This window comes from Gambusia affinis, linkage group LG11, assembly GCF_019740435.1.
Source record: "Gambusia affinis linkage group LG11, SWU_Gaff_1.0, whole genome shotgun sequence".
In the NCBI taxonomy this organism is placed as follows: domain Eukaryota; kingdom Metazoa; phylum Chordata; class Actinopteri; order Cyprinodontiformes; family Poeciliidae; genus Gambusia; species Gambusia affinis.
The window spans coordinates 16,547,555-16,561,948 of record NC_057878.1 but is presented as its reverse complement, the minus strand read 5'-3'; the positions used below and the strand labels follow the sequence as shown (position 1 = coordinate 16,561,948).

Below are 14,394 nucleotides of genomic sequence, written 5' to 3'. Positions count from 1 at the left end.
ATCTGAAATCCTCAGCTGATTTTTGTAAATCATTTCATTTAAAAGGTTTATAGATCCAGGCTTGAGTAGAAAGTTGCAGAGATTATTTACAGACTGTAGCTGACTGCTGTTGGGTGCTGCCATTCCATTATGCCATTCCATTCAATTCAATCTGAAAACAGCTAGTTACCAATTAGGCATTTTGCAAAATGTCAACTTTTGTAAGATTGAAAACTGTGGAAATCACGCCTGCTATTGATACACACACCAGTCAGAGTTTTGCGGACATTTTTTAAATGATTTAATTCTGGTACATATTTTATCTAGTGCTGATTTCTATTTATCAGCTACAATCTAAGAAGAGCACCAAAAGTATCTTATCCTTCCTACAATGAGTAATAATTGCTTTTTTATATTGTGTAAGGAAGAGATGAGTCACTCCAAAATAGGATTTTACTCTTTTAAAAGATTATTGACAAACTAGCATCTAGTTTTAGCAGTTAGCACAGCACCTATATATAACTATATATATATAAATATATATATATATATATATATATATATATATATATATATATATATATATATATATATATATATATATATATATATATATATATATAGTAAAACTGGAAAGCATTTCATCCCCACCCTACTACCTAAATATGATATACAAAGGCTGTAGAAAGGCTTGGAGCAAGATCAAGCCTGTTTTGATGTCTGGAAATGGCAGCAGAGGCAGAGTGTTCCTTCTGCTCTTTGTGTTGACTCAGAGCCCCAACTTATTGAATGTGAATGTATATTTCATGACAGACTGTTGGAAGGAAGAGGAAAGAGGTCAGTAAATCGAAGAGAACCTGTGCTTTTAGAGCAGCAAAAGTGCTACCGCAAAAGAAACTTGTGTCTGTTGCGTTCTGTGTAACGAGTGGGTGCATATGGAAAAAAGAACAAAAACATTGCAGGGTGGTCAGTGTGTGTTTGTGCAGGTGTGCAGAAGGACATCATGATCTGTATGCACAGTGCCTCTCTTTATGCAGTTGTGTACTTGGAGTGCAGGATGTCACAGATGTAACTGTGGTCAACAGGACACATCAGACTGAAGTGGCCTACTTAAAGGCTTGTAGGGTCATGTCTGTAGAAGTGAAAGATTATATTAGGAGTGGGATGTAGGTGTCTTTGGGGTCGACAGGGCTGCTGCTGCTGCCTGTTAGATAATGAGACAAATGCAAGACTCTTCTGCATAATGATTCCTCATTAATGCTGATTTTGCTTCGGGGGTGAGGCCTGTAGGGGGAGCAGAGCCATGCTCAGGCTGTTTACATTAACTGTTACCATATGTTTCTGAAGCAGACAAGTCTTTGGATTGCATTAGTGATGTGCAGAAATGAGCAACTGTTTATAATGGAGGCATAATTACTTCTTGTGTCAAATGTGTACATATATCCTAAAGCTACTCTTAGTCTATTGATTACATTAATATCTGGCAACATTAGGGTTATATTGAAAGGTATTTGTTTAGGTTAAGAAAAACAGATTTTGTCGGCCAGTTTGCACAGTTAAGTAATTTCCCTATATGGGAACATCTCAGTGTATTAGAATTTGATTGAAAACCACTTTTATTACCAGAATTCGATCTCGTATTTTAACTCTTGTGTTTTATACATTTATTACAGAGTAAGATTTGTAATAATTATTTTGATCCACAAACTTTGAAAGTATATTATTTTGTTTATTTCTATATAGAGTACCCACAATTTAGTTACTTGGTTAAATGGAATTTAACAAAAGACCAATAAATAAAATGTTTAAGGCAAAAATGTTGGCATTGTGAAAATTATTCTTGGACTATAAACTCACAATGCCATAGATTCCATTGGATTTCAGGTCACTCTAGTACAGTGATACAATGGTTATTCTACCAGATATTCGTACTTAAGACATTATGTGAAATTGGGAAATGTGAGTGGAAAATGAAATGCTATGAATGAAGCTTGAGATGCTTGAAAATTTTCTCTGGACAGCTTCTCTGAATTCTGACTGGATGAAGTAGACCTTCCCTTGGTGCCAGCAAGATTACATTTAGTTTGAAATATTTTCTAACTCAGAGTAAAATCTTTATTTAAATCAGTAAATTCATCATAGCAAAAACATCTGCTTCACAAAAGTGCTTTTTTTGTAGAATGCTATGTTTTAGAGAACTCTTCTCTTAATTGGCCGATAAGGCAGCTGCTGTGGCAGTGGCTCGGCTGCCATTTCGTATCGAGCGGGGAAGCTTGTGGTTCATTTTGCTGCCGGACTTAAAATGATCCAGGTCATTTCCAGTTCAGTGCCCATCTGGACGATTGACCCACGAACTTTGAAAGCAATTCTGTGTGGGAGTATTTGTGTGAATGCAACATTGTGCATTCAGCCTTCAGCTTCAGAAAGCTAAAATCGCTTGAACTTCTCTTTAAAACCAGAACAAACTTCAAATTTAATGCCACACCTCCGTTGAGAGAAGTCATGCATACAGTCGACTGCTTTTGAGGCAGATTTAGTCTTTTTTTTCATCACGTATCCACTCAACCAGCACACAGAGCAATTTGTGTGGTGTTGCTATGACAAGCCAATTTGTCTTCTGCAAAACGGTCTGCTGCTGTTACAATTAGTTGTTCATTCATGACGTTTGGCAAGGCTTAAATGGAGGCATTAAAGGCTTGCATGCAGCGGCGTCTTAATGATCAGGTCATAACAATGTGATGAGAAGAGCCAGTTTTTTTAGATGTTTTTAAGGGAACAGCTCGAAGCACCTCGTGTGCAATAGGGATTCAGTTACAACTTTGACACCAAACACATAAATTTTTTGCTAAAATCTGACTGCAACAGGTCGCTGCTGCGTTCACAACTTCTCCTTCTGTTCACCGATTGGACCTGGTACAAAATGTACCCGAGACAATCAAACTCAAGGGTAGAAAGCCCAGACGGTGCTAAAGGCGAGATTTTTTTTTTCCAAGTGGAATTGCACAGGAAGGCAATGGCCAGACTATTGTTATTATTAAGAAAAAAATTTATTTCCCAACAAAATAGAAGCTATTCTGAACAATTCAGTTCTATACCCAGACACCATTTACACATCCACACACACATTCATAACAGGGGGGCCAGATCACCTCAAAATGGCATTAAGATATTATAGCTGCAGTAAAAAAGCATAATTTACCAAAAATAAAGCAACATTTAATGTTGCTTTGGGATCAATGAAGTCTTTTTGAATTTGAATTGAATTGAAAAAAAAAAAAAACAGAAAATTTAAGAAATGTTGTTGTAGAACAAGTAATGTCTGTTAATAAAACTCAGTTGGGGTAATTAATCTGAAATTTCAGCAACATCTTCAGAGATTTTTGTTCCTTTTTAACTTACTTAAGAGTATAATATGCATTTTTTTTTATTTGTTTTATATGGCTCAATATAAAAGAATTAAAGGCAAATATCAAATGTGTGTTTAGCATAAAGATAAAGTACATTCACATTAAATAGTAACCACACATTTAAATTCTACAATTGTAATGCTGCTTTCTTGCTGTGCTGTGAGGTTATTAGACCCTTTTGTGTGCTTCAAAAAACAAGCTAGTAACAAATTCTTTATGTTTCTAAAGTTAAACTACCTTCTCCTGCAGATTCTTCACCAATTATTTTGCTTTTCTCATGGCTCAAAATTCAGCAATGTCAGTACAACACTGAATGAAACAAACAGAGTCTGCCAGGGGCTCAGAAAGTCTGGCTTTTTGTATGAAGACCTATTATTGCCATTTTATGCAAGCGCAATATCAGGTAGATTATGTACATTTTTTATTAGTTTTATTCAAATAGTTTATGCTGTCATTAAGATTGAAAAAGAGCAAACAGAAGTGACTGATAACAAACCAATTCATTCAACCACAAACAATGAAAGACAAAGAAAGCTTTGCTACTGTCAGTAATATTTTCTGAAAGACTGACAAAATACAGGAAACATTGTTATGGTTTGCACATTTATTGACACAACTGCAGCACAGCCCCACAGTTCATGCTCACAGTTTGAAGCACAGTTTTACTTAAACATTCTTGTCATTTCTTTAGTTTGGTCATATCCTCTGCTCTTATTACCTGTAGTGAACTTGGCAGTGGTAGTTCAGGGAGACCCAGCAGCTCCATATTTCATGTAATGATATGTGACCTCAACCCATCTCATACAACAAGATAGTCCAAATAAACTTATTTGATATTTATTTATTCTGAGCACTCCAGAGGTTCAAGCTGCACTTTGACACTTCCTACACCACCTACAACTAAAATATACATTTACTTCCCCTGGTACATAATCTTGGTAGTTGTTGTTATTGAGCCAAGTTGCTTGGTCAAGATAGTGTTTGCACCAAATGTGTCCTTACATTCTAATATTTTCTGCAACAAGAACATGTTTAATTTGAAAGAAGTATGCAGTTTACTATTTTTTTTTTTTAATTCGTGGGAACAGACATACCATGATAAATTCTACAGTTCTTGCAACATTTTTCATTAATTGCACACCATTCTGCTAAATATCTCTGTAGAGAAGTAGGAGTCTTGATGTGGTAGACCTGAAACAATGTGCAGTGCTTTGGTCCAATGAGACCATAACTAAGCCTTCTGGCATTCATTCAACCCTATGTGAGGCTGAAAACTAACACTGTGTCATGCTAAAAGTGGTATGGGCTTTGTGCGATGCATAAGGGCTTCGCACTACAGTGGGCGCTAACGCGACGCTGGAAAACTTATTTCTAGATGGCATTTCCGGTCATCTAGAAATAACACACACAAACATGTCTGTTTATGTCTCTAAATAATGTGATCAATAACAAAGAGGCACACCACTGATTAGGCAGCCCTAACCCTTTACCTCCACTCCTGTCACTCGCCCACACACACATTAAAGTTGCTCCAGTGCATGCCCCTTCCAGGATGTGCTGGGTCTGTCTTTTTTTATTGTTATTATTTTTCATTTGAATCGTGCTGTCATCTGGTGACAAGGAGCTAAATATGAGGAGGCAGAAGAAAAAGCTCTTGATTCACACAACGGAAGAGGGAGAAGGACAAAGATGTAATAGGAATAAAAAAGCCTTTCAAAGTGGTTGAAAGACAGTAGGGAACTTATGTTGGTCTTTCAAGAGGTGGCTTGTAAATATTCAGATTAGCTTAAGTTACTAGTAAAATGACAGGCTACTGTTGTTTTGGAACTATGTGCAGCATTTATAATATGGATTATAGCAAGAAAAATAAAAAATAAACTGTTTAAGGTTATTACGTTGTTTAGACAGTAATAATTTGTTTAACTAAATTGTGAGTCATTCCTGAAGAAAAACCTGTTAGGAGGTGGCAAAAGCTATAATGCAGAGTGAAGATTCAGTTTCAGCAGGACTTTGTCACGTCTCTAAGGTTTAGCTATTTGGTCTTAAATGCAACTAGGAATTACTGCCAAGAGTTAAAAATTGACATTTGTGTTCAATAAGAATGAACCTGCTCTATCTTGTAAGGAAGAGTGGACAAACAGTTCAGTCTCTTGCAACAGTAATTGCAACCAATGTAGATGTTCAAAGAATGGATTTAGAAGTTTTATGCTTGCCTAAAATTTAGAGAACTTTGAAGATTTATCGTGCATAAGGGATGGCATATCAATTTCTTGATGAAAGAAAAAAGGAATATGGCAAGGTAAATAAAAGGACATTTTTAGTATTATGTCTATCTACAGTAAAAAAAATAATTCCTTAAATGGATTAAAATTCTGTGCTAATTAAAAGGAGTAAAAACATTTCTGTTGTAAGGATTAATTAATCAAACAATGTCTGTATGGTAGGAGTAGCAGAAAACATGATGGAGAAGAAAACAGAGAGAGGTTGGCCTCTGCAGAATAGAACAGACAGTGATATTACAGACCTTTGGGATTGTGGATACAGTGAACATAGAACTTTTACAGCCAGTAGCCCTTCACTTTTGTCAAACTGTGTGAGTCAGAAACTGCTAGCAGGAAAATGTTGCTGTGCTTCAAGTGCTTGTGGGCCGGGGGCTGATATTACAGAAAGGGCATCACTAAATACTGGCAGCAGGAAGCCCACCATAAAGATTCACTGCGGTTTCACCCATAAAAACAACCTGCTGTGAATCATCATCAGATTCTCAAAAACATGGAGCGTCTAGCATGAATGACTCACTCTGCTTATTACATTATTGAAAAGTTGATTCATAACAAGGAAACACAAAAAGATGAGGAAATGCCCTGCTTTATATGTCTCACATTCATGCAAATTTATTTTAAAACACACTCAGTGTTCCTTAGAAATTAGCTTGGAGATATAGCTTCATTTCACTCTCTGCTTGTGTTAGTCCAGGAAGTCAGGGTTTTAGTTTTTAGCTTTAACAAGAAGATGGCTTGATTAAGATGCAGTGTCCTGGAAGGCCATGCCTTAGATAGTAAAAAATATTTTTTCTTTTTATTATTTTTTCCCCTCTGTTTTGTTTTCAAACATGCAGTGACCAATAAGTCATCTTTCACCCATCAAGCTCTCATAGTTCCTGCGACGTCCGTTCCGTCTCATTTGTTATGTTTTGAAAATGTTTTAAAAACAGATGTTGTAAAACATGTCTCTGCTGTATGATGTCTTTCCATGTCTGTCAGCATGCAGGAGGCTTGATATTTTATTTTATGTGGTGAAATCAGGTTGTGAAGCAGATAGTGTCAATCATTTTGGCTTTTTGCCTGTGAGCTAACATCCACATAAAATCCTATTTCCTTTTTTTTGCGTTTTGTCCAAGAATAATCAGTAATGCTTGGATTTCTTAGAAAAAGACCTTTATTTACTGTATTATTGTTTTTCTGTTAGTTTTGATTTATCTGTAATATTTCAGACATTGCTGTCTACCTCTGCAGAGGGCGTTATAAGAACAAACACTGTGAAATAGGCTAGCAGAGTCCAATCAGCCATAGCACCATCTGTCCCTCTAATGACTGCCTAGGTGCTCTGTGATGTGGCACGGTTGGCTGGAGAGGTTCCATTGCAAAACACTCGCTCATTAAATCTCTACAGTCTGCCTTGGCTGTGTGCTGTTGATGACGCCTCATGATGGTTTTCTCTTTTTAAAAGAGCTAAAATGCAGCCGTGGCTCTTTCACATGTCTTGTTGCTTCATCAAAGAATAAAAAAAACATCAGAGTGAAAAAGGATTTGAGTTATTATTTTGGTTGTTCTGTGAAATACTCAAAAGGCGGCTGACTGAAAATATTGACTAAATATTTTCGGTAACGAGCACTGATTCACTCTAACATAGTATTAAATATCTGTGACTGAGTAATTTTTTCTTTTTCGCTAAACTCAGTCGAAAAGACCCTGGATAATCTTTACATTCTAAGGCCTTTTCAAACATTTCTGCTTTTCAAAGATTTAGTCAGAAGCTGAAGAAGTGCAAGTTGCTAAGCTTATTGGACAGCAAAAAAGTGAAATACCTCAAGTGGATTTCTGTGAAGTGGATATAAAGAAACCTGCATTTTCATTACGCCTCCTTGAGTTTTAAGATTTTTAGATTTCATAAGCACAAAGACCATGAATATCACATAAAATCCCCTAAAAATACATTCAGATTTGTTGGTGAATAATATCATGCTAAGCTGCTTTCTCATTCAGGCTGAAGCTGAAGCTTCTAAAGAAATTTGCAATGGAATAGCATGAAAACTAAAGACGGTTAATTTTTGTATAATTAACCTTCTGATTAAATAATAAAACACTCCACGTTTCATTATTTAATCAAATTAACCTGGTGCTTTTTTCCAAAGGTGAGATGTATTAAGCTTATTTTCATCTTATTTTCTTGCATCTGCTTTAGTTTGTTTGAAATGTTGGGTTCCTGTGGAATTATTGAATGTTTATTTTATGTGATAATGCTCTTCTCCTGGTTTATTTATGTTTATATGTTGTGTTATTATTTATCACATTAATTTTCTCTTGTGAAGCACTTGTTATATCTCGAAAAGGATTTTCTTTCAGCCTGAAATAACACTCAATACTTGTGAATTCCTTTTCAAACAGAATTGGGTGTGCAGGATATGATGTCTGGGAAAGAAGGAGAGAACAAACTGCATGTGAGTAAAGAAGACGAGAACACGGCACATCCCAGGAGCAATCATCCCCCTGAGATCTTAACTTTTGATAACAGAGTACTTTAAAGTTTATCTTCTTGGAAAACACTGAGGAGGATTTAGTGGTGGTCCAGTGTAGTCTGTATTTTAATATATTTAGAAACACTCTTCTATAGTGTTTAAACAAATAACTAGTAATTTCTCTTTCATTTACTTCTGTATTACAATGGAATAGAGTACTGTAAATATTTTAAGACTTAGTTTTCATTCTATCTGCTTCAAAAAAAAAAGAACTGGGATAGATTGATGGTGAAATTAAATGAGAAGTTTACAGTTACCCAGGGTTGCAGCAGCCTCTAGAGCAACATGTGTGCTGACAGCAGGCAGGTGGACTTGTAGTGACTGCTGAAGCAGGGCAATATCACACGTCTAACAAATTTTTTAACGACTACCACATGAATGTGGCTGCGTTTCTACGGAAGAGGAAAAGAAGTGAAATGTTTTGGTGCTGATGAGGATACGTCAGGTTTAATCTGGGCCTGATGATGTGTGGAAGTTTGTGTGCCAGAGCCAATGCCTGGACAGCCCTGGCCCAATTTATTCTGTGTACGGATGCCAACATTTAAGGGGAATCTCTGCAACACTTAACACACTGCCCAGAGCTGTGTTTGGTTGGCATAGGAGAACTGCTTCTTGTACAGCTGGCATTTTGTCCAGATAATCTCCTGCATATTAACATCTGAACACCCTCACTTCAGTTAACATTTTTATGTCTCAGAACAGCAATTGCATTTTTATTCTCCAACTTTTAAAATGAAATACACAGCTTCCTCTGCTTAGATTCACTCAAATATGTTTAGATGCTATTACTACTTATATGAACACTCTTCAAAGGTTTACTACCTGTTGTGCTTTATCCAAATCAAAAATAATTTTAATACAATTTATGTATATTTTAAGAAATAGTAAGTACATATTGTATGTAGTCAAACATATATTGTTACATTAAGGAAATTTTCTCAAAAATTGCATCTAATTTAGGTTAATCAGTGTTAGCAAAAATATACTTACTTTCTTTTTCTTTTTATCTGTGACACATTCATTTAAAAAACACCATCAGATGATAAGTTGAACTTGAATTAAAAAGCACATTTATTCATCCTGCCGCTTGCCCGGCCATTTTAAAGGATATGTGGTTGTAGAAAAACAAATAGAACCTTACATTCATACAATCTTTTTTTTCTTTTAGAAAGAATTTTTAGATAATTTTCCAGACTTGAAAAGTACCGCATGCTTTTACACTCACAAAATTAAAATGTGAACAACACTTAAACTGCACCAATGTTCAGTCTCTCCCTGAAACTAAGTGTACTGTAACAAATATTTGTTTGATGAACATTTCATCCTTCGTCAAACAGTGATGCTGTCTGTTTTACTGCGGCTGAGGTGCATTGCATTTCAATCCCCATGAGTTTAACACAGTGTGTGGGAGGTAACAACACAATGTTAAAAGGAGTTTGTAAAACTCACAAAACACATTCTGCTTTTTACTCTGCTGGCTCATGAAGTTGCCATATTTTTATGAAGGTTTTCTTATAAGACATCAAGATATAAGTCTTGTCTCAGAGTAAAACTGTTTTACATGCACTTACGATGGCAGCTGAGCAAATGTAGTGGTAAAATAAACTTAGCCCTGGTTTATTCTTTTTTTCACAGTATTTGTGTCATGAAAACAAATTCTTATGTGCCTAGACAGATTTACTTACAGATTTGGTTTGCTGTGGCAGCAAAATGTCATGTAACAGAAATTACACATATGACATATTTCTAAAATGATACGCCAATGATTTATAAAAACAGCTGCCTAAATCTGGTGTAGCTCATGCATTCTATATTTATCTGTTAGATTAATGTTGTAATGGCTCAAAAAAAAAAGCTGATACTCAGTAAAGGTGAGAGTCTTCTGGGAATTGAGGATTTAACAGATGCAACCATGCAACTTTGTCTCAGTGACTGTTGTGCTGATGGTGCTGTTATATATTTACCCTGTTATCCCGATGGCATTTTTACATTCCTATTTTATGGAACACGGTCAACTCATGTACCACAGAATAAAACTTAGAGGCTAAACTAATTATTATTAGAGCGAGATTCTGACTTCATATTGCCTATATGAGGGTATTCAGGCTTTTAAGGAGCTCTTAAAATTAATTTACATCACTGTTCCTTTTTCAGGCTACAGTAGTTTTATTCATTTCTACATCTGGAGTCACAAAATATGTAAAAAAAAAAAAATAAAAAAAAATAAAAGCTTTGAAAAACAGTGACCACAACACAGCTTAGAAAGCAGCTAATAATGTTGAGCGTAATGAGGTTGAAATGCATTCAGTTGGACACTATTGATTTTTCACCAGTTCTGACCAGCATTGTTACTTTGAAATGCATGAACATGTGTTATGTAAAAACCGCTTAATGGGACATGCAGTGGTTGCGTAAAATATAGCAGCAGCAAATGGAAGCAGCTGAAAATCTCGCTTTCCGACATCCAGTCAGTCACTGTTTAACATGATTGTTTATCCGCACTAAAGTAATGTTGCTGCTAAAATGTTTTTTTGGAGGAGAAAGCATATCTATGTTTTTGCTAGGTGAAGAAAACCTTTTTTTTTGTGTAGATGTTTGAGGAAAGTAAACAGCTTACTCTTTTCTGAGTGCCCAATTGTATCCCTCCAGCATACCATCATTCCTGTAAGAAATGTCTATTTTTGGTCACAAAATAATAACATTTTCAGTTTTAAACTACAGTCAATTTCACTCGCTCTTCCAGTTTAGTATTGAAAAGTTTTGATGTCTTTTGGGAAGGTTTGTTAAAATGTGATGAAATAATCTCAACATGGCAAACTTGTATTTTCTATATAAGATGACTGGTGGAGGTAGGATTTTACATAGAGTTTACTTTTAATTAAAAGAAAATTCTTTCAGTTTTGCTCTAGTTTGATCTACGTTGTATAACAAAGTACTGGAGGGAAAAAAGTCATTTAACATTCCAGCAATAAGTGCTGGTTCACCCATTTTTCATCCCCAAGGTTGGTGCAGTGTTGTGAAATTGCAGAAATATTGCTTCCAGCAACTCAGTGCTGATTAAGGAGATTTGTCAATGTCACTGTCAATTTCACTCGTAAAGCAGTTCACAAACAGACACAAGTTACCCCAAAGTGAAGTTCAGCAATGAAACAATATATAAAGCAGACAGCAGTAGCAAAAAAAAAAGGATGAAATCAGAAGGATACAGCAAGTCAAGACAGGTTTATTTATATGGCTACATTATTTAACAAGTTCATCCAGTTGTACAGATGCAAGGAAATACCTTAAAAATGTATACATTACACATAAATAACTCAACAAAGAGTGAGAACGCTTTTGTGTCATACAGGTTGACCTGTGTGCTGCACATAATTACCAGAATAGAAATTCATATTAATATTAATGCACTAAATCCATAAACTGTACATTACAAACTGTAGTTTTAAGCATTCCACGTTCCCAAGTCAGTCATCATGCATGTCATCTTCATCTTATCAGACATGATGGTCCTGATTATCAGAATCCTGATCTGAAAGGTTTTCTCTCAATTCTGGAGCTGGAACTGTCGTCTCAGATTCATGCTGGCATGGTTGCAGATCATTTACCTCCATAAAGTCTTCAGGCATTTCTTCATAAACCAAAAAGAAGAAGGCTTTGTCTTGCATAACCATTAATAAGCAACCAGACAGTAGAGTTGTTTTTGGTTCTTCAGCAATATTTTAGTGGCTGGCTAAGGCAGTCACTTTGGCATTTGTTGAGAAAAACACTAAACACAAGTAATTTAAGTTTTAGAACAAGGAAATGACTCCCTGTAATGTTTTGATAAATTGCTTCACCGTATCAATTTTTGGAGATTTAATTTTAGTCCTCCTTACATAACTTTTCCAAACTTCGAGCAACTATTTGATTAATTCTTCAACAATTTAGAGCAGCAATTATTTCTGATTTAAGACTAAATGTACTGTAAAGATAAATAACATCTTGTTGAATTGCCTTGGGTTTCAGATGAAGCATGGAGTAAAAGAGACTGACTTTTAAAACAAACAACAACATTTCCTACATCCTACAACAAAACCAACAAAGTGACACAAGCAGTGTTTTGTTTTTGCACCAACCAATTGAGAAGTGACTTATCCTTAAGCAAGAATTGAAAATGATTTATCCATGGAGAAATAAATGCAGTAATACTTTTAAATGTTTTAGGAAATTTTCCCACTTTTGACAAAAGTAAATTTTATCAATGTTGCCTCATCAGTGAGGTTTTACAATATTAACTTAAAATGTGTAATCTTTGTGAAGGTAATTATTATTAAAATTATAGTACCATCTTTCAAGCTTTGCCACTGTAGTGAGTCATCATTAAATGTGTAGTCAGCAATATGCAGAAATAAAAGCAAGGTAATCAATTTAGATGCTTTTGGCACAAGTCCGGTCTAATACCCAAGCTCTCTTTAATTCAGGCAGGCAATCTATTAGCTCCGATACAATATTATTGGAAAAACACTTTAGAAACTTGTCTGCATACAGACATAGAGCCATGAATCACAACATTTATGTTTGTGTATAGAGGAGCACATAATAGCCCTTTTCTATACAAAAAAAAATAAAAAAAATAGTCCACCAAACATTCAATGCAGGAGTGCGGAGAAAGAAATGTCAAGTGTTGATGAATGGCTGTCTTTGTGCCCTACTCCCAACTCAAGTTTACCTCTTGCCATATAATAAATCATGATAAATTAGGTCTCTATTGGTAGTATAGGCTAATTATTCCCCCCTTTCATTCCCCTCTTTGACGCGGTTCTCTATTGACTTTCATATCCTGCGGGTTTAGTCACAAAGTGTAGCATGAACACCTGTCCCACTCCTTACAGGCTGTTTAATAGCTTAACAATTTTCCTGACAATTTCTATGCCACTGTTCTCACAGGGAGTGGGAGATTTTTTGCCCAATGATAAATGTGAGATCTTATAATATCCAAAACTGATTGGGTTAAACGTGTTACGAAGGTGACTGCCTACAGGCCGTGTTCAGTTCTGTAGTCTAAAAGCAAGGCTTCAAAATTGTAATACTTACGAAGAATCATAGCCTAAATCTTCAGTGTTCCTGAATGTGCTTCACCTCAAAGTCTCTTTGTCCAGCATCCAATAGATACAGTGAATTATTGAGACAGTGAGGAAGAGAAGGAAGAAGAAGGGAGTGCAACTTAATCATAATTCAAAATGATGATGAATAGACTTAGCTACTGTTCTGTGAAAAAAAATATTTCAGGTCTTACATATTTCATCAGTTCTTTTTGGTCTTGGCAACAACAGATGCCATCAAGAGTTTTTGATAACTGGCAATAATTTTTTTTTTTTCCATCTCTGGAAGAATTTTGGGTCACTCTACTTCATAGAATTGTGTTAATTCAGTCATAGTGGAAGGTCTTTAAGCATGAATAATGTTTGCAAGGTCATGCCACAGCATCTTATTCTGATTTATGTTTGGACTTTGACTAGACTACTACATATTTCTTTTAAATCTTGTGCTTATGACCATTTCAATACTGTGTGCTTGAGCTCAAAGTCACAAACTGATAATTTGATGTTTTCCTTGAAAGCTGTTTGGCAATAGACAGAATTTAGGGTTACATCTGAGCAGCTCCAGACCATCACACTACCACCACCATGTTTTATTATCAGCGTGACATTCTTTTTTAAAATTCTGTATTCATTTAACACAGAATATCATGGAGCATGTGGCATCAAAAATGTGCACTTTTGTGCATTTAATCCACAGAATATTTTCCTTAGTCTTTGAGATCATAAATATGTTAGCGGGCAAATGGTTTTTGCCTTCAAACTCTCCACTGAATTTATTCCCAGTCTCTTTTTTTTATTGTTGGATCATATAAATGTAACTTATTTTAGAGAAGTGAAGCCTCCAGTGCTCCAGGATGTAGTTCAACAAAGGAGGAACCTCTTTTTTTCCCCCTGAACTTTCATTTATCTTTTTTTGTAGGTGTTTCCACTCTGGGGTCCAGAGGGCTGAATGGGTCACTCCTCCCACTGTAGCAGTGTTGGCCAGCATCTCGCTCAGCAAATGAGTGTGGAATAGGACCGGTCTCCAAAATAAAAGGTGTGATTTACAACAGTGGAACTATAAAGGATGATTCAACCACACTGAGTTTTACAGCATTTTACCAATGCAGATTTCCATTTTCTCTTGCCT

General features: G+C 35.6%; 1 protein-coding gene across 2 annotated transcripts in view; it reads left to right on the top strand.

Annotated features, from left to right (window-relative positions):
• The window catches only part of b3galt1b (UDP-Gal:betaGlcNAc beta 1,3-galactosyltransferase, polypeptide 1b), a 38,486-nt gene that overhangs the window by 18,503 nt on the left and 5,589 nt on the right, over window positions 1-14,394 (top strand). Inside the window, exons 2-3 of one of the 2 annotated variants that reach the window (XM_044132323.1) lie at window positions 8,054-8,106; window positions 14,185-14,301. The gene's annotated coding sequence lies outside the window, so the exon portion shown is untranslated. Of the gene's footprint in view, window positions 1-7,015; window positions 8,107-14,184; window positions 14,302-14,394 lie in introns of those variants that run through there. The other variant, XM_044132324.1, reaches the window with a different exon arrangement.